General features: G+C 51.9%; 1 protein-coding gene across 2 annotated transcripts in view; it reads left to right on the top strand.

The window, feature by feature from the left end:
• The first annotated feature begins 12709 nt into the window (after positions 1-12709).
• LOC117871337 (arf-GAP with Rho-GAP domain, ANK repeat and PH domain-containing protein 1-like) overlaps positions 12710-27260 on the top strand; it is an 84756-nt gene continuing 70205 nt past the window's right edge. The window contains exon 1 of one of the 2 annotated variants that reach the window (XM_034759218.1): positions 12710-12877. The gene's annotated coding sequence lies outside the window, so the exon portion shown is untranslated. The remainder of the gene's footprint in view (positions 12878-27260) is intronic. The other variant, XM_034759217.1, reaches the window with a different exon arrangement.

The following is a 27260-nucleotide window of genomic DNA, read 5'->3' as shown; positions in this document are numbered from 1 at the left end:
GAATGGAGAGCGGTAAATAGTGGGGTCCCCCAGGGGTCTGTTCTGGGACAAGTGCTGTTCAATGTATTCATAAATGATCTGGAAAAAGGAGTAAACAGTGAGGTGGCAAAATTTGCAGATGACACAAAACTACTCAAGATAGTTAAGTCCCAGGCAGACTGCAAAGAGCTACAAAAGGGATCTCACAAAACTGGGTGACTGAGCCACAAAATGGCAGATGAAATTCAATGTTGATAAATGCGAAGTAATGCACATTGGAAAACATAATCCCAATTATACATATAAAATGATGGGGTCTAAACTGGCTGTTACCACTCAAGAAAGAGATCTTGGAGTCATTGTGGATAGTTCTCTGAAAACATCCACTCTATGTGCAGTGGGAGTCAAAAAAAGCGAACAGAATGTTGGGAATCATGAAGAAAGGGATAGATGATAAGACAGAAAATATCATATTGTGTCTCTATAAATCCATGGTACACCCACATCCAGGACCGGCACAACCCATTAGGCAACCTAGGCAGTTGCCTAGGGCACTAACGTTTGGGGGGCAGCGACCGCGTCAGCTGGATCTTCGGCCGCCCTGGTCGTCGTTGGTATTTTGGGGGCGGGACCTTCCGCCGCCTAGGGCGGCAAAAAAGCTGGCGGCGCTCCTGCCCACATCTTGAATACTGCGTGCAGATGTGGTCGCCCCATCTCAAAAAAGATATATTGGAAAAGGTTAAGAAAAGGGCAACAAAAATGATGAAGGGTATGGAATGGCTGCCCTATGAAGAGAGATGAGTAAGACTGGGACTTTTCAGCTTGGCAAGGAGATGACTAAGGGGGGATATGATAGAGGTCTATAAAACCATGACTGATGTGGAGAAAGTGAATAAGTGTTATTTACTCCTTCTCATAACACACGAATTAGGGGTCACTCAATGAAATTAATCATCAGCAGCTTTAAAACAAATACTACTGTTATTTCTTCACACAACGCACAGTCGACCTGCAGAACTCCTTGCAGAGGATGTTGTGAAGACCAAACCTATAACTGGGTTCAAAAAACAACTCGATAAGTTCATGGAGGTTAAGTCCATCAATGGCTATTAGCCAGGATGGGCAGGGATGGTGTCCCTAGCCTCTGTTTGCCAGGAGCTGGGAATGGGCGACAGGGGATGGATCACTGGATGATGACCTGTTCTGTTCACTCCCTCTGGGGCACCTGGCATTGGCCACTGTCAGTAGACAGGATACTGGGCTAGATGGACCTTTAGTCTGACCCAGTGTGGCCGTTCTTATGCTCATAGGAGAGGCCTTCTGACCCACAACTGAGCAGTCGTGATTACGGATTGGTACTTCTAGAGCATTCTGTGGCAAGTGCTGAAACTAAGGGGCTAATACTGTAACTCCTCCATCTCCGCTGCTATAAAGCCATCACATCTGTTCACTTCAGCACACAGGAAACTTGTAAGTCAGAAAGAGCCAGTTTTGTCTCTTTTGAAGGCTCTCCCTAAAGGCCGGAAGCAGCTCGGGCTGCTCTCACCTTTCCAGGCTGCTCGCTGGTTCCCAGTCGATGCTAGGAGGAAACAGGAGAAGGGAGACTCGCTGTTCCTTTCTACCAGCCGGCATTTGGGGGTGTGTGATGTCTGCTGTTTCAGGCTGGCATCAGCACGCTGATACTGCAGGGCAGCTGGGGGCTAAGAACCCGTCTTTCCTCAGCCCGGCCAGCATTGCTGCCCGAGGTGAGCTCCAGGAGACAGCTGGTGAGCTCCAGTTGCCGGATAAACCTTCTTCCTCTCTCCCTGGGACACGAAAGAGCAGTGCTGCGAGCTGGCGGGGTACAGTGCGAGAGAGCCGAGAGAGGCTGAGGTTCAACAGGCTTCATGTCTGTTAGAGCCGAAGCTGGACAGGGAAGTAAAGGAGGTGCAGGAAAACTGGGCGCTTACCAAACCAGCCTGGAATGGTCTGAAAGCCCATCACTGGCACCCAGCGTGCCCCAGTGAGGTTCCCAGTGTGCACCAGGCTCCCCTTAGTGGGACGGTGGAAGGGATTTTAGGCCCTTCGCAAGGCTGCTGGCCAAGCCTCACCTGGGATAGAGAGTTCAGTTCTGGGCTCCGGGTTCGAGGGAGAGGAATTCAAAGTGGAACAGGGGCAGAGAAGAGCCATGAGGAGGATCACGGGCATGCAGGCCTGGCTTAGGAGAGGAGACTGGCTGAGCCTGGCCCTACAAAGGCTGAGAGGGGATCTGATGGCTCCACCGGGGAGGGAGAACGGTTGAAGCCAAAGGGCAGTGTTGGCACAAGACCAACCGGGGATGAACAGGGCATTAGGTAAGGGAGGTTGGAAGGCAGAAGGAGGTTTCTAGCCTGCAGAGGATGGAGGTTTGGTAACCCCAACAGAAGTGGGGTGTGGGGGGGAGGGGATGATTAATTTTGACTGGATTATAGGACAGAGGTACCTGTGAGAGCAGGGCCTGGACTCTGAGCCAGCAGATCCCTTCCAGTCCTGCCAGCTTGTGGTGAGAGTTATAGTCTATAAACCTTAATCCTGTTGGGGGATGACTTCACGGCACAGTTCACATGGGCTCTGAACCGGTTTTTAGCCTTCCCCTGCCATCCACACACGTGCATCTCTGAGCTGGGCGCGGAGGGGTGTGAAGCCCTCACCCAGGTGGGAGCGGGGAGTCCGGGCGCTGCTTTCACTCAGGCTGGAACTCGCCCGCTTTGCAGGAAGGACGCGGGCAAAATCATTTGAGTGCTGACAGCCCCCTCTGCCGCCCCACAATTCTCTCCCCCTGGAGAGACCGGTTCCACAACGGCCTGGGACAGAATTTCAGCACCACGGACCGTGGGCTATGTAGTGAAGACACAGTCAGGTGGGTAGCAGGACTTTGCGAGGGGGGATGCTCACACCTGGGCTAGGCTATGCTGGGAATTTAGCCCAAGGGTCTCTCTCCATCCCATAGATCTGAGTTCCCTGGCCCAACAGAGAGTAGTGACAGACACACACACGCACACCCCTGGGTGTTACAGCATTATGGAATGGGGTAATGTGCAGGTTTGGTTTCAAATGTCCCAAATAATGAGGCGTCTAGTCTTTCCCTTGAGATACTATTCCCCACCCAGTTAGATCTCACTGACAACCATTGCCTTCTGCACATTGTGTTGTGCTTCATGCGTCCTCTGCCTTCTGGGCGTTCGCACCCTCCTCGGAGTAGATTGGCCTCTTTCCCCTTTGCACTTACGTAGCCCCCTGTAAATATATCGTTCTTGTTTTCAGACCTTTCCCTATCAACAAAGAAGTGGCTCAGACACCAGCCAAGAATGAGACATTATCCAGCAGGCCCCAGAGAGGTTCAGAATGCGGGTAGGAAGCAACAGCCTGAGATGTAGCGTCTGGAGCACTTTCAGGAGAGGCAAGGGGACGACTGGAGTAAAGTGTTTTGATACAGTGACTCACAGAGCGCAGCCTGGCTTGGCCCTGAGCCCTGGCGATTGAAAAGTCATTGGAGCAGCCCCAAGGGTGTTGAGAAATCTCGGGGTGCTGAGTTACAGGGAAGGTTTCTGGTGCCCTTAGAGAAATTGGCAGACCAAAGCTCTGTCCTGTCCAGATTTCACTGTCCAGGGGAGGGTGCTGTTGTTATTTCTCTTTGGAAGTTTATTCCACACCCTGAAATATCTCACTGTTAGGATGAAACTAAGCCATCTGTTCCACCTACTTATAACCTACTGGGTCTCCCTGTCCCCTGCCAGGCTATTGTCCACCACCCCCAAAATGTTACCTCTTGGAGCCCCATTCCTCCAATGATCTCCCATGAGCCCGGTTCCCCTTGGGTCACTCATCCAAATGAAAACTGGACTCACTTTCCCCACCTGGTTTAGGTCCATGCACTGCAACAAGCTCATCCACCATGCTGAACCATGTCCGGGTACTGGCCATTCTCACTGTAAGTACCCGTATTTCATTAGTAGCTAACGTATGGATATCACCTGTCCCACACAGGAAGGTGGGGCCTGAACTCCTCTGCTTTGATCCAAGTGGGGTCTCATGCCAAAGAGATTTGAGAGCCAGTTGACTCACCCCATCTCCTCAGCCAGGTCTGTACATCGTCCTCAGGGGCAGTTGGACGTGTGGCTCTGGAATCTTATAGGGCTGAAGTGGGTTCCCTGGTCCCAGAGTAGTTATAGGAAAATGCTCTCTGGTCCCTACAGTTTTTGGACATTGACACCATGTCATGGACTCCATAAAGGGAGGGAGAATTTCACCCCAAAGACAAGGTGAGATGGCTGTTGAGATCACAACCTGAACCTGTCTCTGGGACAGCAGTGAGGGCTGGGGCTTAAGTGGTATTTGTTCCTAGTAAGATAAAATTATGGATGGATTGCTAAGGAGGTGTACAAAAGACCAGAACAAGCATATAATGAAAAAATGAGTGATCCTTAGCAAGGGATGTAACAGGCTGGACTTGATGACCTTTCAGGGTCCCTTCCAGTTCTATGAGATAAGTATATCTCCATATATTATTAGGCAATAAGAGTTTGGTTTTTTTTTTAAATACATTAGGAGCAAGAGGAAGATGAAAGAAAGTGCAGGTCCTCTACTTAGTGGGGAAGGAGAGCTAATAATTGATGGCAACAAGATGGCTCAGGTGTTCAATGCATATTTTGCTTCAGTCAGATGCTCAACACAGTTAATATTAACAACAAGGGCGAAGGAACACAAGCCAAAACAGGGAAGGACCAGGTTAAAGAATATTTAGATATGCTAGATGTATTCAGGGTGGCAGGGCCTGATGAAATTCACCCTAGTGTAGTTATGGAACTAGCGGAAGCAATCTCAAAACTGTTAGCAATTATCCTTGAGAACTCCTGGAGGATGGGTGAGGTCCCAAGGACTGGAGAAGGGCAAACCTAGTACCTATCTTTAAAAGGGGGAACAAAGAGGACCCAGGGAATTATAGACAGTCAGCCTAACTTTGATACCTGGAAAGATACTGGAACAAATTATTAAACAAGCAATTTGTAAGCATCTAAAGGATAATAGACTATCAGGGTTGGAAGAGACCTCAGGAGGTCTAGTCCAACCCCCTACTCAAAGCAGGGCCAACACCAACTAAATCATCCCAGCCAGGGCTTTGTCAAGCCGGGCCTTAAAAACCTCCAAGGAAGGAGATTCCACCACCTCCCAAGGTAACCCATTCCAGTGCTTCACCACCCTCCTAGTGAAATAGTGTTTCCTAATATCCAACCTAGACCTCCCCCACTGCAACTTGAGACCATTGCTCCTTGTTCTGTCAGTTGTAAGGACTAGCCAGCATGGATTTGAAAAGAACAAATCACGCCAACCCTATCTAATTTCTTTCTTTAACAGAGTTACTGGCCTGGTGCATAGGAGAGAAGCAGTCATGTGATATATTTTGATTTTAGTAAGGCTTTAGACACCGTGACACATGACCGTCTCGTAAGCAACAGAGAGAAATGTGGGAGAATGAAATTACTATAAGGTGGGTGCACAACTGATTGAAAGACCGTACTCAAAGAAGAGTTATCAACAGTCCACTGTCAGAGAGGGTGTATCCAGTGACTGACCCACAGGGCTCAGACCTGAGTCTGGTACTATTTAAGATCTTCATTAATGACTTGGCTAATGGAGTGGAGAGGATGCTTATAAAATTTGCACATGATACCAAGCTGGGAGGGGTTGCCAGCACTTTGGAGGACAGGATTAGAATTCAAAATGACCTTGATGAGTTGGAGAATTGGTCTGTCAGCCACGTGAAATTCAATAATGACAAGTGCAAAGTACCAGGGGCTAGCCATGTTAGTCTGTATCCACAAAAACAAGGAGTCTAGTGGCACTTTAAAGACTAACAGACTTATTTCGGCATAAGCTTTCGTGGGTAAAAAAAAAACACTGGTTCTCCGCTTGTGAGGTAACTCTCTTCTCTTCACGTGTCAGTAGAGAATGCCTGCATCTGTAATTTTCACCCCAATGCATCTGAAGAAGTGGGTTTTTTACCCACGACAGCTTATGCCCAAATAAATCTGTTAGTCTTTAAGATGCCACCGGACTCCTCGTTGTTTAAGTGCAAAGTACTACACTTAGGAAGGAAAAGTTAAATGCACAACTCCAGCCTGGGGAATAACAGGCTAGGTGGTCGTACTGCTGAAAAGGATCTGGGGGCTCAGAGCCAGGGCTAGATGGAGATTGGGTCTAATCCAGTCTGGCTGTTCCTATGCTCGAGCCCAGGCGTGGGCAAACTACCAGCTGCTTCCGGCCTGTCAGATGTTTTTATCCAGCTCTCGAGCTCCTGCCGGGGGGCGGGGTTGGGGGCTTGTCCTACTCCCACCACCCGGTGCTCCCCAGTCCCTAACTCCCTCAATGAGCACCATGTTCCGACAGGCTGAGCCATGCTGCACAGGCGGGAGCTCTCCGCGCTGTTCCCGGGATCGGAACCCTGCCCCATGTGGCAGCGCGCCCAATCGCCTCCCAGTCTCCTACAGCCCCACCCCTGAGAGCCTCGAAGCCGCCCAGGGGGCGCACCCGCCCCAGCTAGGGTGTCTCTGCCAGTGGCGGAGTCTGGTACGGCCATCTTGGTGTCACTGCTGGCAGGGTCCCTAGGAGTCCCCGGTACCACCCTATACAGCCCCCTCACACCACACCCCATGAGTCCTCCCTCACCCCACCTCCGTAACATCCCTTATAACAACCCCCCTATGCTATGCCCCATAGAGTCCCCATCACTCACCGGGCATTCATGGCCCGCCACACAATTTCCATCCCCAGATGCAGCCCTTAGGCCAAAAAGTTTGCCCACCCCTGCTCTAGTCCCTCGAGTCTGGTGAGAAGAGGACTGGGTCCAGACCTGGCCGGTGCTGAGTCCCCCACGAGATGCTCTGTCCGCTCGACTCCACTGACTCCTGTGTGTGCCGCCCCAAGTCTCCTGGCCCATTCATGCCACGCTGCGCGCGCCTTGTGTCCCGTGCAGTTCGTAGGGTCGTGCACTCAGAAGATCGGTGCCGAGTCTGTATCAGAAGTGGGAGGGGCAGGGATTGGAGCTCACAAACTCAACAGGCCCCTTGCAGACCATGCTGGTGAGACCCACAGCCCTGAGTGTGGGGAGCCGGATAAGACTGCCAGCCCCTAGGGGGCCTGGAGAGCCGGCCGCCCCATAACCCAGACTGACTGCCCCAAGGGGCCTGGGGAACCAGCCAACTATGACTTTACCACCTTGGGCACCAAAGGGCATAGATCAGAAATGGGGGAGAGGCTCCTGGTGCTGGAAGAAGAAAATGATCTAGTATCAAGGCGGCTTGGCCTCAGAGGTAGTGTCCCCTGCTCCCCAAACCTGATCCCACCCCGCCCCTGCTTCCCACTGGCCCTCTCCATTCTCCTTGCCCATTTCTCCCACTCCTCCCCGGCAGGCCTGGCCCCACTTGCTGGCCAGTGCCTGCCAGACTGACCGTCCCACACCAAAACCTAGCTGTCCACTTCCACCCTCCAACCCCATGTGCCAAGCACTCCCGGTGGGCATGGCCTGGTTCAGGGGACAGACCTGTCAAGCCAAACCTCCCTCTCCCCTTGAACCTCCCCGCTCTGCCGCCACCTTCCCCACCCAAAACCTTCCTGCTGTGTCCCCTGCTCCCCACCAGCCTACCACGTACCTTGGCCCTGTTCCACGGCCAGCAACACCTGCCAAACCAACCCTCCCCGCCCACCCGTGTTCCCATCACCGAAACCTCCCCCTTCTCCCCATAGTGACACCGAGTAAATCCGGCTGGACCCGCTTGGCAGCTTTCTGGAGAGGATTGCGGCAGCACCGGGCAAAGGGAACGCAACAGGCGTTTTACGCTGGTGTGCAAAGGTAACCCCAGCAGGTGCCTTCTCCAGCAAGCGGGTCGCTCCGTCCACCCACTGGTACAGGGCAAAGCCGATGCCAGCCATGGTCAGAGGCTACATTAGCCACCAGAGGGCGCCCAGGAGTCTCAAACATAAGCGGTTGTTAATCTAGAAATATGAGTTTTGTTGTTTTTCATTAAGGGAGGTGAGCTGGTTGGCTCGGGGCGCAGTGCCGGGGTACAGCGAGGCCTTCACCCAGCTCTGGAGCCCCCAGAGGTCATTACCAGCTAGCGGCTGCTGGGTGACCAGCGGGGAAATGAGGTGGCACTGGTCTCTGTCCAGTTCCCAGCAGTCCCTAGCATAGAGCCCCAGACCCCCTTGCTACTAACTGGCCCCCATGCTGGCGGTCCCAGGCAGGAGCCTGAAGGCAGGATAAATATAAGCGACCCTGAGCCTGAGAGGTGGCCGCTCTGGATCAGGTACGTGGCAGGCTGGCACGAGGAAACTGGCTCCCGTAGGAGCAATGATTGCCTCTGTAGCACCCCCAACAGCCAGTACACACACAACTGGATCACCGGCCAGATGCGAAGGTCCCTCCGCTACCCCACAGGGCTGCGCTCATGAGCTTGGTACAAGCTGCTCGGTGGCAGGGGTTTGTCTCTCGTTGTGGTCAGGGTGTTGCTGCCTCGGTTTCCCTCTCGCTGGTTGGGTAGCATAGCTGTCCGCTTCAGCCAAAAGTTCCACCTCTCTGGGGGTAACACAAATTCAAACTGTCGCCTAGTCTCTTCCCTGGGTCAGTCTTCTCCCCTAGTGGGGGTATAACAGCCTCTGCCCCCGGGCGACAGGAGGTGCGTGTGCCCATTAAACTTCTTCCCCCTCTGGAGTAGAGCAGCAATGCCCCCTGCTGGCCCTTCAGAGTCAAGTGGGAGCTCACGCCCTCCCTCCGCTCCACCCTCGGAGCCCTATGTCATGAAGCAGGCTTCAGGCCCCTCACCCCACCACGCTCACTCCCTGCTTCTCTTCCCTCACTTCCTCCGCTCTGCCCACTCCGTGGTTCCCCCTCTTGGGGCTTGGCTCTGTCTGGCTCCCTTGCTCCCCCCCCCCCCCCAGCCCATGTGCAGCTCTGCCCTCCCAGTGTCCCTCTTCTCCTCACACGGCTCCTTTCTCCTCCCAGCTCCTCTAGGTCTCTGAGGGGATGTCTACAATGCAGTGTGTCCTCAGCGTTCAAACTCAGGCTCAACCCTAACCCCCCTTCCATCAACACACAAATTGCGCTAACTTAGGGTCCCAGCACCCCACGGGGATGGAGGGTCCGAGCTTAAGTCTAGCTGGGATCCGGGATTCAAGCCCTATTGCTTTGCTGAGTACACGCAGCCCCCCCTGGACTCGTGCTCTGGGAATCCACCAAAAGTATCTCACGGGCTGACTTTCTTTGTCCCCTGGACAGTCAAGTTTTCCCACACGGCCCCATGAACAAAGGGTGAGAGCGGCCACACTGGGGGTGGGCGCTAGGAAGTCTGGGGTATGGGTGGTTTGACTTGGGCCTGCGTAATGCAATGTAGACGCTGGAGCCCCAGGTTAGGTTCAACAAGTCCTAATCGGGGGTTCCATACGAGTGTAGACGCTCAAGCCCTAGGTTAACAAACCTGGGGTCTGCTAACTCCAGTTCTCCTAACCCTGGGCTTATGTTGCAGTGTAGACGGACCCTTAGCCAATAACCTCACCCAGCAGGCATCTCTGAATCTCTGTGGGAGCTACTGTCCAAGGCATCGTCAAGGGGCCAGGGCCATGGACCTCTCAACCCTAGGTCAGGCTCTGCAGACTGCAGCCTTCTGCAAGAGGGCCGCTGCCCTTTCCCCACTTGGCCAGTGCACTAAGATAGCTTGGCCCCAGCTCTGCCCTTCCTAGGCAAGGCCCAGGGAAGCCATGCTGCCTAGTGGTGGGAACTTCTGGCTGTAAGGATGGGGAAAGGGCCTGAAGGGAGGCAGAGGTGTGGGGCCTTTGTCGGGGCTGGAGATGTGAGGGAGGCGAGGCCTGCAGGGGAGGGGACTGGACCTGTGTGTGAGAGGCCCAGGAGTTGTGAAGGCTGGAGCTGGGGGGTGGGAGGACTGGAAACTCTGTAAGGGAACCAGGATGGGAGGGGGATGTGGGCATGTACTTGTGGGAGGCTGGAGGGAGCGTGGGGGGCAGAGCTGTGGGTTGGGGGAGGTGGGACCCTGGAACTGGGCAGGAGGGGTTGGGATATGTCCCTCCGTTAAGCACCTTGAAAAGCCTGAATCACCCTCTGTACACCCTGCCCCAAGAACAGCCAGGGAGCCCGGGGCGAGAACTCCCTGCTTCCGCCTCCCGCCACCCCTCAGGAGGAGCTGCGAGGGCACCATAACCTCACCAGCCTGCATTTGAACAATAAAAAGAAATTCCCGCACAGAAGCTTTGTTAAGGGCCAGTTGAAGCTGCTGGTTTCCAGCAGGGCTGTTTGTTCCTGCACCCTTCCAAAGCTGCAGCCTCAAACCCTGGAGACCCAGGAAAGGCACAGGTCACGTCTCCACCGCAAAACCCTTCAAGGGTTCCTAGGGACTTGTTTTGAGCGTCTGTAATTGTTGCATAGGAGGTGCCTGTTTGCTGAGATGCAATGCATGCAATTTTAAGAGCTTCTGCAATGCCATACCCAGTGCCACGGAATGGGTGCCAAATACCTGTTAGTTTGTACATTAAAAATGCTGATTTGTCCAGTTTGCACTGGAAACAAATTGGTACACCTTCACTCTGAGTGTGAATGCTGCTCCAACAAACCTCTGTGCAGAGAAGAGGTGGGTTGGAGCACTGGAGTGGGACCCTGGAGATCACTGCTTTATTTCTGGCTCTGCCACTGGCCTGTTAGGTGACCTTGGGCAAGTCACTTCACCTTTCTGTGCCTCAGTTTCCCTAGCTGTACAATTGGAACAATGATACTTTCCTTCCTTGTCCAGCATTTCGAGCTCTATGGATGGTCAAGCTATGTAAGAGCTAGGTGGAGTTGTCCTTACCCATAATGCATTGGTTGGAGGATGGCTGTGTGTGGACATGCGTCACACCTCTACACTGGTCTGGATGGACACACAATTTCAAGTAACGGAATCATTATAACACTATGTCTCCACCACGAGCTGGGGGCGTGATTCCCCTGCTTGCCTGCACAGATCTGTGGTAGTGTGAGTATAAATAGAAGTGTAGTCATGGTATCCTTGTTGGAGGCCTGGCTGAGCTGTGAAACCAGTGGGTACGTACCTGGCACTACTCAGCCCTCTGATAGCTACGCTGCTGTTTCTACTTGTGCTAGCTCGAGGAAAGCTAGTACAAGTCCGTGTGCATGAGCGGGGGAAACACATACCTCGCTTGTAGATGTATGCCATGGTGCGTTTCTCTATACGTGAGCCGGATAGATTTCAACCTCTGTCCAGCCCCAGCCAGGCCCAGACCCAACCTTGCCCTGTACTGCCCACCCCAATCAGGCAAAAATCCAGAGTCAGGCCTAAAAGAAATCACGAGATTTTTAAAAAGTAATAAAGTTGGTGTTGTTTTATTTGCCCGCTGGCTTCTGAGGCTTTAGGTCAGGCTGGGGTGACATTTTCAAGCTTTTCTCCACAACCAGGAGGGCCAGGCACTTATTTAAAAAAAAAAAAAGATAGCTAAGATTCTAATACAATCACATGACTCCAGGACTCAGGGTTTTAAGAATGGTTGTAAGAGTTGCCAACCCCGCAGTGCTCTCTGGGGCTAGTGAATTCCAGGCTGCAGCTCCCACCATGCCACATTCACAGGGGAAAGAAATAACAGGGCATGTAAATTCAACCAGATAAAAAGCAAATAAAAAGGACAAATCCCCTTCCCCTCCCCCCCAATTCTGCAGGAAAAAAAGGCAGCAAATATGGATGGAGTGCCTGGGCAGGAGAGAGAAATAAGACCACTGACAATCATGCTGACCAGTGTTGTCGCATTGTTTCCTTGTACTTCCCCCGCGTCACTCTGACTGTATCCGTCTGTTGTCTCTGGTCTTATCCTTGGATTGTAAGCTCCTTGGGGGCAGGGACTGTCTGTTCCGTGTTTGGGCAGCACCTCGCACAATGGCCCAGGATGCAGACTCCTAAACAGTATGGCAGGGTGGGCACGGGCACATCCCCAGAACACAGGACATCCTCCGCCTGCATGACCCCATCCCTGCTGGTGTGATGCACGGAAGGACCCCCATTTCGAGAGCGCGCCCTTCCATCCCTGCCGGCGTGGCCTTGCAATGCGTGTGAGGTCATGCTAGCAGGGGTGGGGACGCTTGCTCCTCAAAACAGGGGCCTCGGGACGATGAATCCGGACAGAACCAGGCCCGGTTTTATATCAGGCTAGACCTGGGGGGACACAAACCTTGCAGGACCAGGCCCGTCCGGCTTAGAACCGGACCGATGGCCTCATGGCACGACGTCATACTGTACAGACAACACAAGGAGAGTGGAGAGAGATGGGTGTGAGATGGGGTGAAGGTAGGGTGACCGGATGTCCCGATTTGATAGGGACAGTCCCAATATTTGGGGCTTTTTCTGATATAGGCTCCTATTACCGCCCACCCCCCGTCCCGATTTTTCACACTTGCGGTCTGGTCCCCTAGGTGAAGGAGAGGGCCAGCGCTAGAGAAAAGGGGGAAGGAGGCGTGCAGCGTGGAAGCCGGGAGGAGTGCCACAGCGTGACGGCGCGGAGGGGAAAGCGGGCACCAAGGCAGGAATAAAGCCAAGCCGAGGGACACAGGGACATGAAGCATCACAGAAAGCAGGCGAGTGGGAGAAAGGGGAAGTTCCGGGATCAGAGCCAGCCCCAGGAGCCCAAAGCCATGGGGCAGAGGGAGGAACTGCAGAGCAAAGGTCCCTTTGCTGCAGCAGCTCCCAAGGGGAGGGGAAGGGCTGCTGGTGCGCGTATGCAAATATGGTTATTTATTTAATTCTGGGAAGGGCTTTCTCCTCCTCCGGGGTGCCCTGCTCCGAGCCTCCCTCGGTGAGGAGGAGGAGGCTGCAGCCGGCAGAGGAAGAGGAAGGTCAGTCTCTCTCCATTCACTGCCTTACGCTCTGCTTTTCTCTCCCCCCCCGGCCCCCCCAAAACTTTCCCCAACACCTCCTCTCTGCCCCCGGAGGACGGGCACTGTCTGGGGCGGGGGGACGAGGAGAGCCAGGCAGGGAGATGAAGCTGCAAAGGCGGCGCTGGTTTGCAGAGCGCAGACAGGGGCTTTGCAGGGGATTAACCCCCCTCCTCCAGCCCATCCAACCCGCTTTGCCCAGGACCCCTTCCGCCCCCTCCCCACGTGCCGGGGGGGTTATGTCTCAGTCAAGCGCCTCAGCTCGGCTAAAACTTGGTTTCGGAAACGTCCAAGTCTCCCAGGCAGGCTACAAACGAGGACCCAGTAAACAGCAGCCATGGAGGGCTGTCTAAACAGAAGCAGCAGACTCCGGGTGTGAGAGACCCAAGAACAAAGCAGGCATTCTTCTTTTTTTTTGACCCCCCCCCCTTGTCAATTTCTTTCTTTCCAGCCATGTTTCCCAACAGGGCTTTAAAAATCTGCTTGGGCAGGAGTTTGTTTGCTCAGCAGTTTGGAAGTGGACAGGCACGTGCTGCAGAAAGGGTTCGTGCCCAGCTTCTGATCTCGTTTCCACTGCTGTGATTCTGGACTAAACCCAGGGGAACGGATGCAGGCCCTCCAGGTTGCCCTGTGTAACGCAGAATGGAATTGGGGCCCAACCTATGATTTTTAATGACAGGTTTCAGAGTAGCAGCCGGGTTAGTCTGTATCCGCAAAAAGAACAGGAGGACTTGTGGCACCTTAGAGACTAACAAATTTATTGGAGCATAAGCTTTCGCAGCCGAAGAAGTGGGCTGTAGTCCACGAAAGCTTATGCTCTAATAAATTTGTTAGTCTCTAAGGTGCCACAAGTCCTCCTGTTCTTTTTATGATTTTTAATTCCATTTCTGTGTTAACGCATACAAACAAGGTCTGGCCCGGCAGTCTGGGCAGCGGTATGGCCTTCCAAGGGTTAAGAAAGGACATAAGTTGGCCTGCAAATTCAGTTCTCTCTGTGAGCTTGTAGAGATCCCCAACCATCACCACCCCAGCATCTGAGTGCCCCCCCCCCCCAAGTATTTCAGAATAGAAATAAACACAGGCGCACTTGCTCTTCCTTCCCAGCCTGAGGGGGTAAAACAGCCCCTGCTAACGTGTATAGTTTGTGAATTTGTGTAAGGGTGGGAATGCCAAGGCAAAGAAATGAGCTTTGCAGTCAGTTATAAAAAAGGGGAGGCTGTTTATAGAGGGGTCCTTCTTGGTTCCTGTGGCTGTGAGTTCCACAGTCTGGGGCCGGCTCCTGGGAAGGTTCCGTGCCCTGCTCTCATGAGCCCGCCTTTCCTGGTTTCTACGTTCTGGAGACTGTTGCTGTTCTGGGAGGGCACCGTTGCAGAGGGAGAGCTGATCTCAGCTGGTCAGGGTTTTGAATAGGACGGGGTCATGTAGTGAATGGGGAGCCCAGGTGGAGAGATGAGGTTTGTTTGCTCAGGGGTGATATGATCAGAACTACCTGCATTCTTTAGCAAATGGGTTGCCGGGTTCTGTATCATCTGGGGCTTTCTTAGGGCATTAATTCATCCTAGGTAAAGAGGTCTAGGTATGGACTGTCCTAAACTGGATTCGCCTGAGCACAGAGCCCCATTGAAACGGGTGCAAGGTGGCTCTGCCACCATGAATCCGATGGCAGGATCGGGGCTTGAGGATGGGTGGGGTCTGGGTTCTCTTCTGGTCTGTGTAGGATAGACTCAGAGATTTTAAGGCCAGAAGGGACCATCATGGTCATCTAATCTGACCTCCTGCCCATTTCAGGCCACAGAACCTTGCCCACCCACTCCTGTTCTTTTCCTGCGCTGAGCACCTTGGGTTTGGAGGGGGTTTGGGCAAATGCTTTGGATCTGTCTCTAGAAATAGAGGCACTGACCCTGCAATGAGCAGCGTGCACATGGAACCCCTTAACCTATCCGGAACCCCACTGAAGCCACTGCACCACGGGGGGATCTCTTGTGTCTTGCACAAACTGTATCCGGTGAATTAATATATAATCTCATGGAATAGAATTCACTCATAAAATAATGTCCCTTCGCCAGCAGAATGCTCCCTGTTCCGAGGGACAGTGATGATAGACACAGTTTTCAATTAAAAAAACCCTAAAATTACATTAAAAATTAAACAGTTTAATTTCTGAAGGTGGATTTCATTATCCCCATTTTACAGATGGGGAAATGGAGGCACAGGGCAATAAGGTGACTTGCCCATGGTCATCCAGCAGGCTAGTAGCAGAGTTAGAACCCCAATTGTTGGCGTTCCAGTCTGGTGCTTGATCCACTAGACCACACTACTCTGAAGCAAAGCTAAACTGCAGCCCCTGTAATGAGCAACACGTGGACCGATCCCCCAGCATGGAGCCCCAAAGGGGTCTGCCCACAGAGAATTGAGGCCTAGCTCTGGCTATTAATTGGTACTGAGTTAAATAATTTGGATGTATACTATACCAAAATAGGCCCCCCCTCCACTGTTGTAGGTGCTTTTACCACAATTAAAAATAGAACCAAATTCAACCGAAAACTGGCAGCTACTCCACAACCACAGCCAAGTAAACATCAAGTCTAGCAAACACTCCTCTTTCCTGCTCAAGCATCAGCTCCTCTCTCCTCAAGGGCCTGGGTAAATAGATAGGACTTGCACTCTTGCAGGTGCCCGGCAGGTCAACACATGGAGGCGATTTCCGAGCAAGTAGAGGGAGTCGGTTCCAAAGCTGCAGGCGTCTCATGGAGAACACCCTGCTGGGGTTCGCAAAGTCCTTTGTCTTGTTGCAAACACTGGGAGATTTTTATGTCTGGTTTGTGTGGAGGTGATGATTGGGGGTGTGTGTGTGTTTATAATCGGAAATGCTGCACTAGGCAAGCAGAGAGGACGATGGAGCAGCTTGACTGTCGAGTGTGAGCTGCACGCAGCAGAAAGGCTGATCGAGGCACGCTGCATGCAATGGAAAGACATCAGCTGGCTGTAGCTGACGTCCACAGGTGGGCAGCTCCAATGAACCGCTTTTCCCATTGCAGAAGTGAAATTCGCCTTCGTGAGGCCCTGTGGAGTGAGATCTCAGCTGAGTTGTGGGTGTTTTACTCCTCCTTGGGAGGGGTTGCAATGTATTTGTTACACATGTCTGATTGGTCATCTGGTGTGTCTCCACCACTGATCGTTGCAACGGTTGAATCTTTTGTTTGCTGTTGGTAGCAAAGAGTGACGGGAAGTATCTCTTACTGGCCAGCCTAGGAGCTTGGTGTGTCTTGGGAGATTTGGTGCTTTCTTGCTTGTATTTTTTTTTTGTTCATTTTCCACAGATGGGCCTGGGGAGGGTGAGCCTTTTGTTTCTTAAAGCATCTGTCTCTTATTCTAGGGTTTTGTACCGCACCTAGCACAGTGGGGCTCTGGTCTCAGGCACTAATCTAATAATAAGTATTGCTAAGAATCCAGAATGGCATGGTCTTCTTTAAACAGGAGTAACTGGTGGGTTTCCTTATGGGAAATTATGGTAGAAATGGAAGCCCTGCCTGTCAACGGTCCCAAACTGGCTCTGCAGGGCAGTTAGGATCACTGGAGCATTGTCCGGTGCATTGCCACTACCACCACCTTTGGAAAAAGAACAGGAGTACTTGTGGCACCTTAGAGACTAACAAATTTATTTGAGCATAAGCTTTCATGGGCTACAGCCCACTTCATCGGATGCATAGAATGGAACATCTATTGAGGATATATATATATATACACACACACATACAGAGAGCATGAACAGGGGGGAGTTGTCTTACCAACTCTGAGAGGCCAATTAAGTAAGAGGAAAAAAAAACTTTTGAAGTGATAATCAAGCTAGCCCAGTACAGACAGTTTGACAAGAAGTGTGAGAATACTTACATGGGGAGATAGATTCAATGTTTGTAATGGCTCAGCCATTCCCAGTCTCTATTCAAGACTAAGTTGATTGTGTCTAGTTTGCATATTAATTCAAGTTCAGCAGTTTCTCATTGGAGTCTGTTTTTGAAGCTTTTCTGTTGCAAAATTGCCACCCGCAGGTCTGTCATTGAGTGACCAGACAGGTTAAAGTGTTCTCCTACTGGTTTTTGAATGTTATGATTCCTGATGTCAGATTTGTGTCCATTAATTCTTTTGCGCAGAGACTGTCCAGTTTGGCCAATGAACATGGCAGAGGGGCATTGCTGGCACATGATGGCATATATCACATTGGTAGATGTGCAGGTGAACGAGCCCCTGATGGTGTGGCTGATGTCATTAGGTCCTATGATGATGTCACTTGAATAGATATGTGGACAGAGCTGGCATCGGGCTTTGTTACAAGGATAGGTTCCTGGGTCAGTGTTTTTGTTCAGTGATGTGTGGTTGCTGGTGAGTATTTGCTTCAGGTTGGGGGGTTGTCTGTAAGCGAGGACAGGTCTGTCTCCCAAGATCTGTGAGAGTGAGGGATCATCTTTCAGGATAGGTTGTAGATCTTTGATGATGCGCTGGAGAGGTTTTAGCTGGAAAAGTCTTTGGAAAGTCCCTCATTTGCACCTTTCAAACCTAGGAGCCATTGGGAGAAGGAGGGGCAAGTCCTTTCACAAGGTGGAAGGCGTGGGATCTAATGGCAAGGCACACGCCGGGGTCCTTAGCGTGAGCCCCCTGCGTGCTTTATGGCAAAGTCATTGCCAGGCTGTTTGCAGGGGGCACCGCGGTGCACATTATAGAGTCTGCAATTTCAAGCATTGCATATTAATGCCAGGTTGTCTCTGGGGATCTGAGCTTCCTCCTGGAAACAGTGAGACTAGGCTGAAGTATCCCTGGAATGTTATTTTGCAGGCAGAGAGGTCACATGAGGGCAGTGGGTCTGGAGACATCTTTGAGAGCAACAACTTATGGGGGGTTTGTTTGGGGGGGGGAGGCTTCTTTCTGTTCAGGGCCTCCAGATCCTGTGCACCGTAGAGCGGGTTGGGCCAGCGCCTCCTTTGCTGGGATCACAGAGCCCTTCGAATGGTCCTGCTGCATTTATCCCGTCCTGTGGGCTGCCTGCCTTTGACTTCATCAGCTGTTTGGACCTGCCTTTTCTGGCAGGCCGGTTGGATTCTCCTTCTTGTTTCCTGGAGACACTATAGGAGGAATTCTGGCTCTGTGGAAGTCGATGGCAAAATGCCTATTGACTGCAGTGGGGCCAGGATTTCACCCTATGTATTTTGTGTAGTTTTTATAATGAGTAGATGGGACCTGATAAGGTTTTCCCCTCCGTGAGCCTCTGTTCCCATGGTTCCTTCATTTATAAATTGCATAGTTGGTTAGTGTGGGTGGTTGCTAGGGTAACCACCCGTCCTGAATTGGGCGGGACAGTCCCGAAATACAGAGTTCAAGTCCCAGTACCGGGCTGAATGATTCCTGGACAACATATGTACTGGATTCCCTGTGACACCGCTCTGTGCCGCCGCGGGGTGTGTGTGTGTGCTGAGCAGGTGGGCCTTAGCCCCCCTCTCGCCACAAGGTCCTGCCTCTGCTCCTCCCATATAAAATGATGGGGTCTAAATTAGCTGTTACCACTCAAGAGAGAGATCTTGGAGTCATTGTGGATAGTTCTCTGAAAACATCCACTCAGTGTGCAGTGATAGTCAAAAAAGCGAACAGAATGTTGGGAATCATTAAGAAAGGGATTGATAATAAGACAGAAAATATCATGTTGTCTCTATATAAATCCATGGTACACCCACATCTTGAATACTGCGTGCAGATGTGGTCTCCCCATCTCAAAAAAGGACTTGGAAAAGATTCAGAAAAGGGCAACAAAAATGATGAGGGATATGGAATGGCTGCTATATGAGGAGAGATTAATAAGACTGGGACTTTTCAGCTTGGAAAAGAGACGACTAAGGGGGGATATGATAGAGGTCAATAAAATCACGACTGGTGTGGAGAAAGTAAATAGGGAAGTGTTATTTACTCCTTCTCATAACACAAGAACTAGGTGTCACCAACTGAAATTAATCGGCAGCAGGTTTAAAACAAACAAAAGGAAGTATTTCTTCACACAACGCACAGTCGACCAGCAGAACTCCTTGACAGAGGATGTTGTGAAGGCCAAGGCTATAACAGGGTTCAAAAAAGAACTAGATAAACTCATGGAGGACAGGTCCATCAATGGCTATTAGCCAGGATGGGCAGGGATGGTGTCCCTAGCCTCTGTTTGCCAGAAGCTGGGAATGAGCGACAGGGAATGGATCACTTGGTGATGACCTGTTCTGTTCATTCCCTCTGGGGCACCAGGCATTGGCCACTGTCAGAAGACAGGATACTGGGCTAGATGGACCTTTGGTCTGACCCAGTATGGCCGTTCTTATGTTATGTTCTCCTCTTTCCCCCGGTTCACCCCCTGGCCAGGCTTGAAGCCAGAGCTGGGTCGTGGTAAGAGCTGTCCAGGGAGTCTGGCCCACTGTGGGGAGCCCCAGACCCTCCACCTGCCCTGGGAGGGGTACCAGGGTGCCCAAGAGCAGCACCTGTCCTGTGTCCCTGTCCTCTGGGGCATGCCACCCATGGCAGGTGGAGGGTCCGGGGCTCCCCACAGCGGCTCGGACTCCCTGGGTGGCTTTTACCATGGCCTGGCTCCGGCTTGGTCAGGGGGCGGGGCCTCAGGGGAAGAGGAGGAGTAGGGGCGGGGCCACAGAGGGGGCGGGGCTCCTGCATGTGTCCTGCTTTTGCCTTTGAAAAGGTGGTCACCCTAGTGGTTGCATGGATTTTGATGCCCTCCTTTCTTGCTGCAGATGTACCTAGAGGTGCACCTTTGGCTAGCAGCTCTGCAGGGGTACTAACCATTGCAGGAGAATCCGTATCACTACGGTAGACTAGGGAGGTGAATGCTGCAGAGAGCCTAGAGAAAGAGCAGTGAACTAGACAGAGCGTTGCAGGCCAGGTGTGGAAATGGCTGCATGATGTCATTCCCCCAGGTGAACAAAGCTTGCATTCATCCTCCCACTGACATTTCTGGAGTCTGTTTGCTCCGCTCACTAGTTAACACCACCTCAGCTGCTCTTAGCACTGCATGGGCAGCACTGTGTGCAGACTCACACATGCATCTCTTTAAAAAGCTGATGTGGAGAAACTACGAGGAAACCAGGAAAGTGTTTCCTGTAGACATGGTGTTGTCCGTATTTCTCCTTCCCTCTTTCCATATTATTTAATGGATCTAATGATGTTCCTCTACCTATCTGGTTAGACTGACCTAACACTTGGTATTTCATGTATTTATACCTGCTCCTGTATTTTTTACTTCATACAACTGATGAAGTGGGTTCTAGCCCATGAAAGCTTATGCCCAAATAAATTTGTTAGTCTCTAAGGTGCCACGAGAGCTCCTCATTTCTTTTGCTGATACAGACTAACACGGCTACCACTGAAAATGAAGGTACTGGTGTCACTCATCCCTGGAGTAGCTAGGTGCTTTGGTATCCGTGTTGTCCATCATGGTAGAGAAGAGAAAACTCATTTTTAGTGAGGCTTCTGGACACAGACAGCCCCTTCGGTTCTCCCTGGCTCCCAGACAGTGTGAACACAACTTGTGGTGACTTGCCTCCTGAAGACCTCGCCTGGGCTATGCAGCTCTCTATAGTGAAGGGGGCTTGCCTGAAACTGGAGCCTTGGATTTTGAAGAGTTCTCAGCTCCTTTTGGATCATCAGCATCTGTTCTTACTAGAGGAGAATCCGCTGGCTGGGGTGGGGTTCAGTCCAGAGAAGACCGAGGTGTTGCTTTTTGGCTGGGGGAAGCTAGCCCCTGTTCCTGACTGCTCCTGGCCTCCTAGGAGGCAGCAGTGCCGTTTGCACCTGGTGCAGAGATTGTCTGTTTCTCTTAGCTGTGGCACCCTGCCACTGTGGCTACTGTCTCTGCCACCACCCACTGGGTCACTGCAAACTGACCTACATGGAGCTGCCCTGGAACAGCTCTTGGGAGCTAAATGCAACCTGCCATGCACTTAGCAGGGCTGGCGGCAACGAATGTTACCTCCATGCTCCAGAATGCAATGACTGACTTCCAGCTCACCTGTGAGTGCAGTGGTTTTTGAGTACTAGACTTCTGAGAGAGGCATGGCCTGTCACATCAGCCGGTGCACTCCATCTACCAGTCCCTTAATTCTAAACATCTGTGAACCCAAACACCCTCAGCAAGGGAGTCTCTGGAATTTGTTTCCCCATTTGATCTGACATTAACTGTCCTTTAGCACTTGGTGTGAAGTCCACCTGGTGCCCCAAGTTTTCTTCTGATAGGGTCTAGGGATATTGGGGTTCCATTTATCCTAATGATATCCTGCAGCAGTGAGTTCCACAGGCGAATTATGTTTTGTGTAAATTGCAAGGGAAATGGATTACATCAGTAATGTCTGATCTGCAGGGTGAAGTCTATTGAGCTGGTTTAACAGGCTCGGTTTATTTATGAAATCACTTGTCCCTGTGTCCTAAGAGAGTTGAGGTGGAAACATTTTTGTAAATAATCCCCTCTATAGAGATGTTGTAAGTAGAGAATTGACTCCAGAGGCAATCTATCCTAGGTACGTACATGGTCCCCATCATTGTAGTATCTGAGCACCTCACAGTATCTAATGTATGTACAGTATCCTCACACACCCCTCAGAGACAGGGCAGTGCTGTTATCCCCATGGTACAGATGGGGACCTGAGGCACAGAGATGTTAAGGGACTTGCCCAGGGTCACACACGGGAAATCAGTAGCAGAGCAGGGAATTTAACCCAGATCTTTCAAGTCCTAGGCTAGAGCCCTAACTGGCGGCTCATCTTGCCTCCAAGGATCAGGTCTCGTTGGGGGGGCTAAGGCCCGTCAGCCAGGAAGCACACAGGGCCAAAGTGATATGGAAGGAGATTTGTTTTCTAGCTGCAAGTCACTCAGCGCTTTCTGATGCGCTTGAGAAAACAAAAGCAGGCTGCTGCGCTCCCCCTGGGCTATAAAAGCTGTTCCTGCTGGGACTCGGGTAGCACTGGTTGCTGTTGATAACACACAACTGCCCGGGCTAGGACTGAGAGCTGCTTGAATCTGAAGGAAAGAGGCTGACGACAAGCTCGGACTGGCCCTCCCTCCCCCACCAGCTTTTCCTCTCTCCTCCTTGTAATGTGATGGTCTGTTGTCTTATGAATCATAATGAATCAGAGTCTGGTCCCCTGGCCAGAACGGGAGGAGGTCGGAATAGAGCATGTTTTTGTGCCAGAGGTTCCTAACAGCCTTTTGCTATAAAACCTGCGCTTCTGTTGCTTAATCACCTGGATCGGACACGTTGGTCCCGTGGAACGAACGTGCAGTGATACGACTGTCTTGCTGCCATTCATTTTTCTATTCCGCCCCCGGTTACAACTGTACGATTCCGACGGATTTCCGGGGGGACCGAGGGAAGGATTTTGACCCGTCTGACACAGGAAACAGGTAGCCGCTGCTTTCCTCGGAATACACAGGAATTTTGGCACCGGCTGCCATGGGAGTATGATTTCACCCTAAGGGATTCAGCGATGAAAACCGCCTCGCTAGTCCTGCTGCCTGTCTACTGCAGTGTTTTTTGTTTCTTCTGAAGCACCTGGTGCCAACCACTGTCCAGAGACAATAGAGTGGGTTAGACGGGCCGGTTGTTCTGATTCAGTCTGGCACTGCCAATGCGTCTGTGGAAATTCATGGTTCAGATGAAACCAAGACCTTTCTAACCTCAGGCATCAAACCATAAAAAAGGGGCCGCAGCCGAGTTTCTCAAGTCATCTGACACTCCAGATTTGCTCCCCGGGGTCACCAAAAATATCGGTGCTGTGCCCCCAGGGGACCGCGCGGGGCTCCAAAGTAACCGAGCCTTCCGCAGTGGATTTGCTGTTCCCCTTTTTAATCACTTGTCATTCAGGGAAGTCGTTTGACCTTTTCGTTGGCATTTAAAACTGCTGCACGCACCTGAAAAATGCCCGGCGTGTAGCTAATTAAGGGCACCGTGCCCAAGTAGCAGCTCCTGCCTTTCCCAAGCGCTGCGGGATCATGCACTTGCCAGGGTATCCTTTGCCGTCCAGCATCGCCGCTCAGCTGAGATTGTTAAATGCCATTCAGGTTGCTTAGTGTGACGCAGGTTACTGAGGAGCGGGGCTTTGCTGACTCATGGTATCCTGCTGTTGCATTGCTCTGTGGCTGACCCCTGGACGATGGAAGGTTTCTCCAGATACTCTGATGTTGAATGCAAAAATGAGCTCCTGCCAAAACCATGGCAGGGCGTTGCCGAGGCACAGATGCTGGAAGCAATTTCCATCTTCAAGGAAGGTGCCGAAAAGCCAGTGACCCGACTTAGTGAAGCTTCGAATGGTCTAAAGTGCACAAACTGTTCCTGCCACTCCAGCACTCAGGTGAGCCAGACCGTGCCACGGCACCGGTGCCCGGTCTGTTGCACACAGAATTGGACTGTTTGCATGATGAAGCAATTGGCACTGTGAGGCTTGCTTTGAGATGATGGAAGGTGTGACGCTGGCGGGCCAGATGCCCGCTCTTGCCCAGGCTCCAGGCATTCGCTAAGGACTGACAGACTCCTAGCTGGAGACCAGACCGGTTCGCCTGTAAGGCAGTTTTGCTGAGGATAGGCACTGGTTTTATTAGAATGTATTTAGAACGTTGGAGCTGCATTAATTAATCTCACTTGCAATGTCTGCATTCCAGGCTATACGAAATATGCAAGTTTTGCTTTATGACTTTGAAAATGTTTGCTTTGAACTTGTGAACTCAGGCAGGGGAATCCTTTGTCTCCCCACCCGCTCCGACTATCAAAATCAGATGGGCCATCAAGGAACATTGCCATACAAAGGGTTGGTTTTAATGGCTCTCTGGCTCCTGGGAAATGCTAGGTGCCAGGAAGCTTGTCCTGTGGGCTTGGAAGCGAAGGAAGGAAATAAAACAAAGCCACTTGGAAATGTTCCATCTTTTTTGGCTGTTTGAACTCTGACAGGGCTGAGGCTGAAGCCAGAGATCTCCAGGGGGGCTGCCTCCTGGGTCTGCCCTGAGAGACGCTTTGAATTGACGAATCACTGCAACTCTTAGGAGTGAGGTGGAAGCTCATTAGTGTGGATATGTGTGCTTGCTTTAACCTGTAAATAACACTCTGATTCCTTTTTCTTCGTTAATAAACCTTTAGATAGTTTATTACAGGATTGGCTATGGGCCTGGTAGGGTGCCAGTTGATCTGGGGTAAGTGAAGTAGCCTGAAGGTGGTGTGATTTTTGGTGTATGCGACCATTGATCACTAAGGGTATGTCTTCACTAGCAATGTTAAAGCGCTTTCCCAGTGCCGTAAAAACCCGCACCCCCATGAAGGGAGTAGGTGCACTTTCTACATGGCCACTTTACAGCGCTGAAACTTGCAGTGCTCAGGGGGGTGTTTTCTCACACCCCTGAGCGAGAAAGTTTCAGCGCTGTAAAGTGGCAGTGTAGACAAGGCCTAAGTCCAGTTTGTCTGGGTGGCAAGAGAGACTGGAGAGTCTAAGACGGGGGTGGGCAAACTTTTTGGCCTGAGGGCCACATTGGGGTTCTAAAACTGTATGGAGGGCTGGGTAGGGGAGACTGTGCCTCCCCAAACAGCCTGGCCCCTGCCTCTTCCCACTTCCGACCCCCTGACTGCCCTCCTCAGAACCCCCGACCCATCCAACCCCCCCTGCTCTTTGTGCCCTGACCGTGCCCTCCCGGGACCCCCCCAAACTTCCCCCCCGGGACGCCCACACCTATCCAACCCCCCCGTTCCTCATTCCCTGACTGCCCTCCCTCCCCAGAATCTCCGCCCCATCCACGCTCCCTGCTCCCTGTCCCCTGACTGCCCCCCAGGACCTCCTGCCCCATATCCAACCCCCCCGCTCGCCGCCCTCTTACCACGCCGCTCAGAGCAGCAGGACTGGCATCCGCCTAGCCAGAGCCAGCCGTGCCACCACGCTACCTGGCAGGAGCTCTCAGCCCCGCTGCCCAGAGCGCTGGCGGCATGGCGAGCTGAGGCTGCAGGGGAGGGGGGGGCAGTGGGGGAGGAGGTCGGGGCTAGCCTCCCCGTCTGGGAGCTCCAGGACCAGGCAGGAAGGTCCCGCAGCCGGATGTGGCCCATGGGCCATAGTTTGCCCACCTTGGGTCTAAGAGGACTGTCTGTGACTCCGTGGTAAGCCTGGTAGAGTGATCCAAGGGTTCACATTTGTTTCTGGCTTGGTGCAATCTAATTACAGAGCACACCGCCAGTTAGGGGCGCCTGCCCTGTGTTCTGACAGTCTGCCCTGAGGTCGGCACTCCCGGTCGCGAGCCGCTCCAGGCAGCGCGACAGATGGGAACAGAGAAGGAGTAAGTATTGCTATTGGAGCTAGTGATGCTGTTTTGTACCAGTGGCTGCTAATCTCCTCATGGAGGAAGGGAACATTTCTGGGTATAGGAAAGGCCCTCTGAAACAAGCCCATCATTATCTGGCTCTGTTATACGCACTCCACAGCAGGAAGTTGGAGAGTCGGTGATATTTAAATAGAACTGGCTGTGAGTCAAGCAGTTATGAAAAGCTTCTAGCACGTCAGAGCCTGGCTTATTTATAGCAAATGAGGAGTTTCCTCCCCCCTGTAAGCAGCTTGTTTGCAGCAACAGTATAAGAAACCCACAGATTAGTATCAGGCAGGGGCAGGGGGGCTTGTCTGTAGAAGGTTTCTTCAGGAGAGGGCACAAGACTGGGGAACTATTGTACCCTGCCTGGAGTCCAAGCCTGCACATAATGTGCAGAGCTATGAATAATCCCTATTATTTATAGAGATTGCCAGTGAGGCTTGGCCGGCCAATCTCTGACATTGGCTATAATTGTGACTTAATGTATGTTAACATCTGTGGGGCGGGGGAGGAGAACAGCCCACATCAATGCAACACGTGGGGTAAAGGAAGCGCCGCATTAGAAACCTACTAGGTAGAGCTGTATGCAAATGTGATCTAATTGCACCCTGGGCTAGGAGTGTGTTTGTCGTTATCGTCATGTGTCTCGCTACCCCTAGGTCAAATTCTGCTGTAGGGCACACCAGTGTAGATCAGGAGTAACTCCAGGGATGTCAAGGAAATGACTCCTGTTTCCAGGAATGGAAAAGCACAATTTGGCCTACTGGGCTTGATTCTGATCTCACTTGCATTTACACTGGTGTAACCCTATGGACGAGTATCCTGGTTGATACTGGGGGGCATGAGATTAAAATCAGGCCCTGAGACTGCAATAATCTATTGACATCTTGTGAAAAATTTGAACAACAGAGTAATGTCTGACTTGCCACAGGTGAGAGTGGCAGAATCTGTTTGGTATATTCAGCTCTGTTGTTACTCTTTACAAACCATGTAAAAGGCATGTCCCCATTGTCTAAGCCTCTGGGCAAATAAAGACTCACTTCGATACATTCAGCGTTATACTTGCTGTAAAAAGGACATCCTAGATTTACAACTGCCGTGCTCCAATAATATCAGGCAGCAGGGAATTCCACCGGTGACTCATATTTTGTGTAAATTACCAAGGAGATCCTTTTACATTAGTCATTTGAATCTAGTGTTCTAAGTCTCTCATATACAAACATGCATATCTCCCTCTTATTATTCAACATGATTTATTGTAGCATAAGCCCGATAATACTGTTGGGAGCAATCCTGCTGTGACACACGTGAGACGCGGGGGTTCAAAGGCTCATATTGTTTAATGTACCAGATGAGCATGGACTCTGGGAACAAAAAGTGTTCAGTAGCTTTCCTGGGGAATATCTAGGGGGAGGGGAATGCAAATTTCCCACCTCTGGTTATGCGAGAACCCAGCTTTTTGAAGCTATGCCCTCCAGAGGGAGTCATTGGCTACTGATCACTTGTGACATGAGGCCAAGATCAAAGGCCCGCGCTGTATAAAAGAAAGACTGAGCTATTCTTGAATTTGAGACAGTTATGAATATGTAACCCTGCGAAAAGCCCAGTTTTGGGTTTTGAAGGACTGATCCCTCCCAAAGCTCGAGGATGGAGTTGGGGTGACCTTGGTAAGGTTATTAGCAGGTGTGTAGGTTCTTTTATTGTTTTGAATAATTTTTCTCTATAATGCTTTCACCTTAAGAATAAAGGTGCTTGCTTGCAGGGCCGGCTTTAGCAAGAGCGGGGCCCGATTCCTGGGGGCGGGGCTTGCTGCAAGCCCCGCCCCCAGGACCCGAGCCACGCCGCGCCGCCGGGGGGGGGCCGGGGGGCCCCGAGCCGAGCCGCGCCGCCGGGGGGGGGCCGAGCCGAGCCGCAGGGGGCCCCGAGCTGAGCCGCGCCGCCGGGGGGCCGGGGGGGCCCCGAGCCCAGCCGCAGGGGGCCC

Source organism: Trachemys scripta, chromosome 1 (genome assembly GCF_013100865.1).
Source record: "Trachemys scripta elegans isolate TJP31775 chromosome 1, CAS_Tse_1.0, whole genome shotgun sequence".
Classification (NCBI taxonomy): domain Eukaryota; kingdom Metazoa; phylum Chordata; order Testudines; family Emydidae; genus Trachemys; species Trachemys scripta.
The sequence above is the reverse complement of the archived record's forward strand: the minus strand, read 5'-3'. Positions and strand labels throughout refer to the sequence as shown.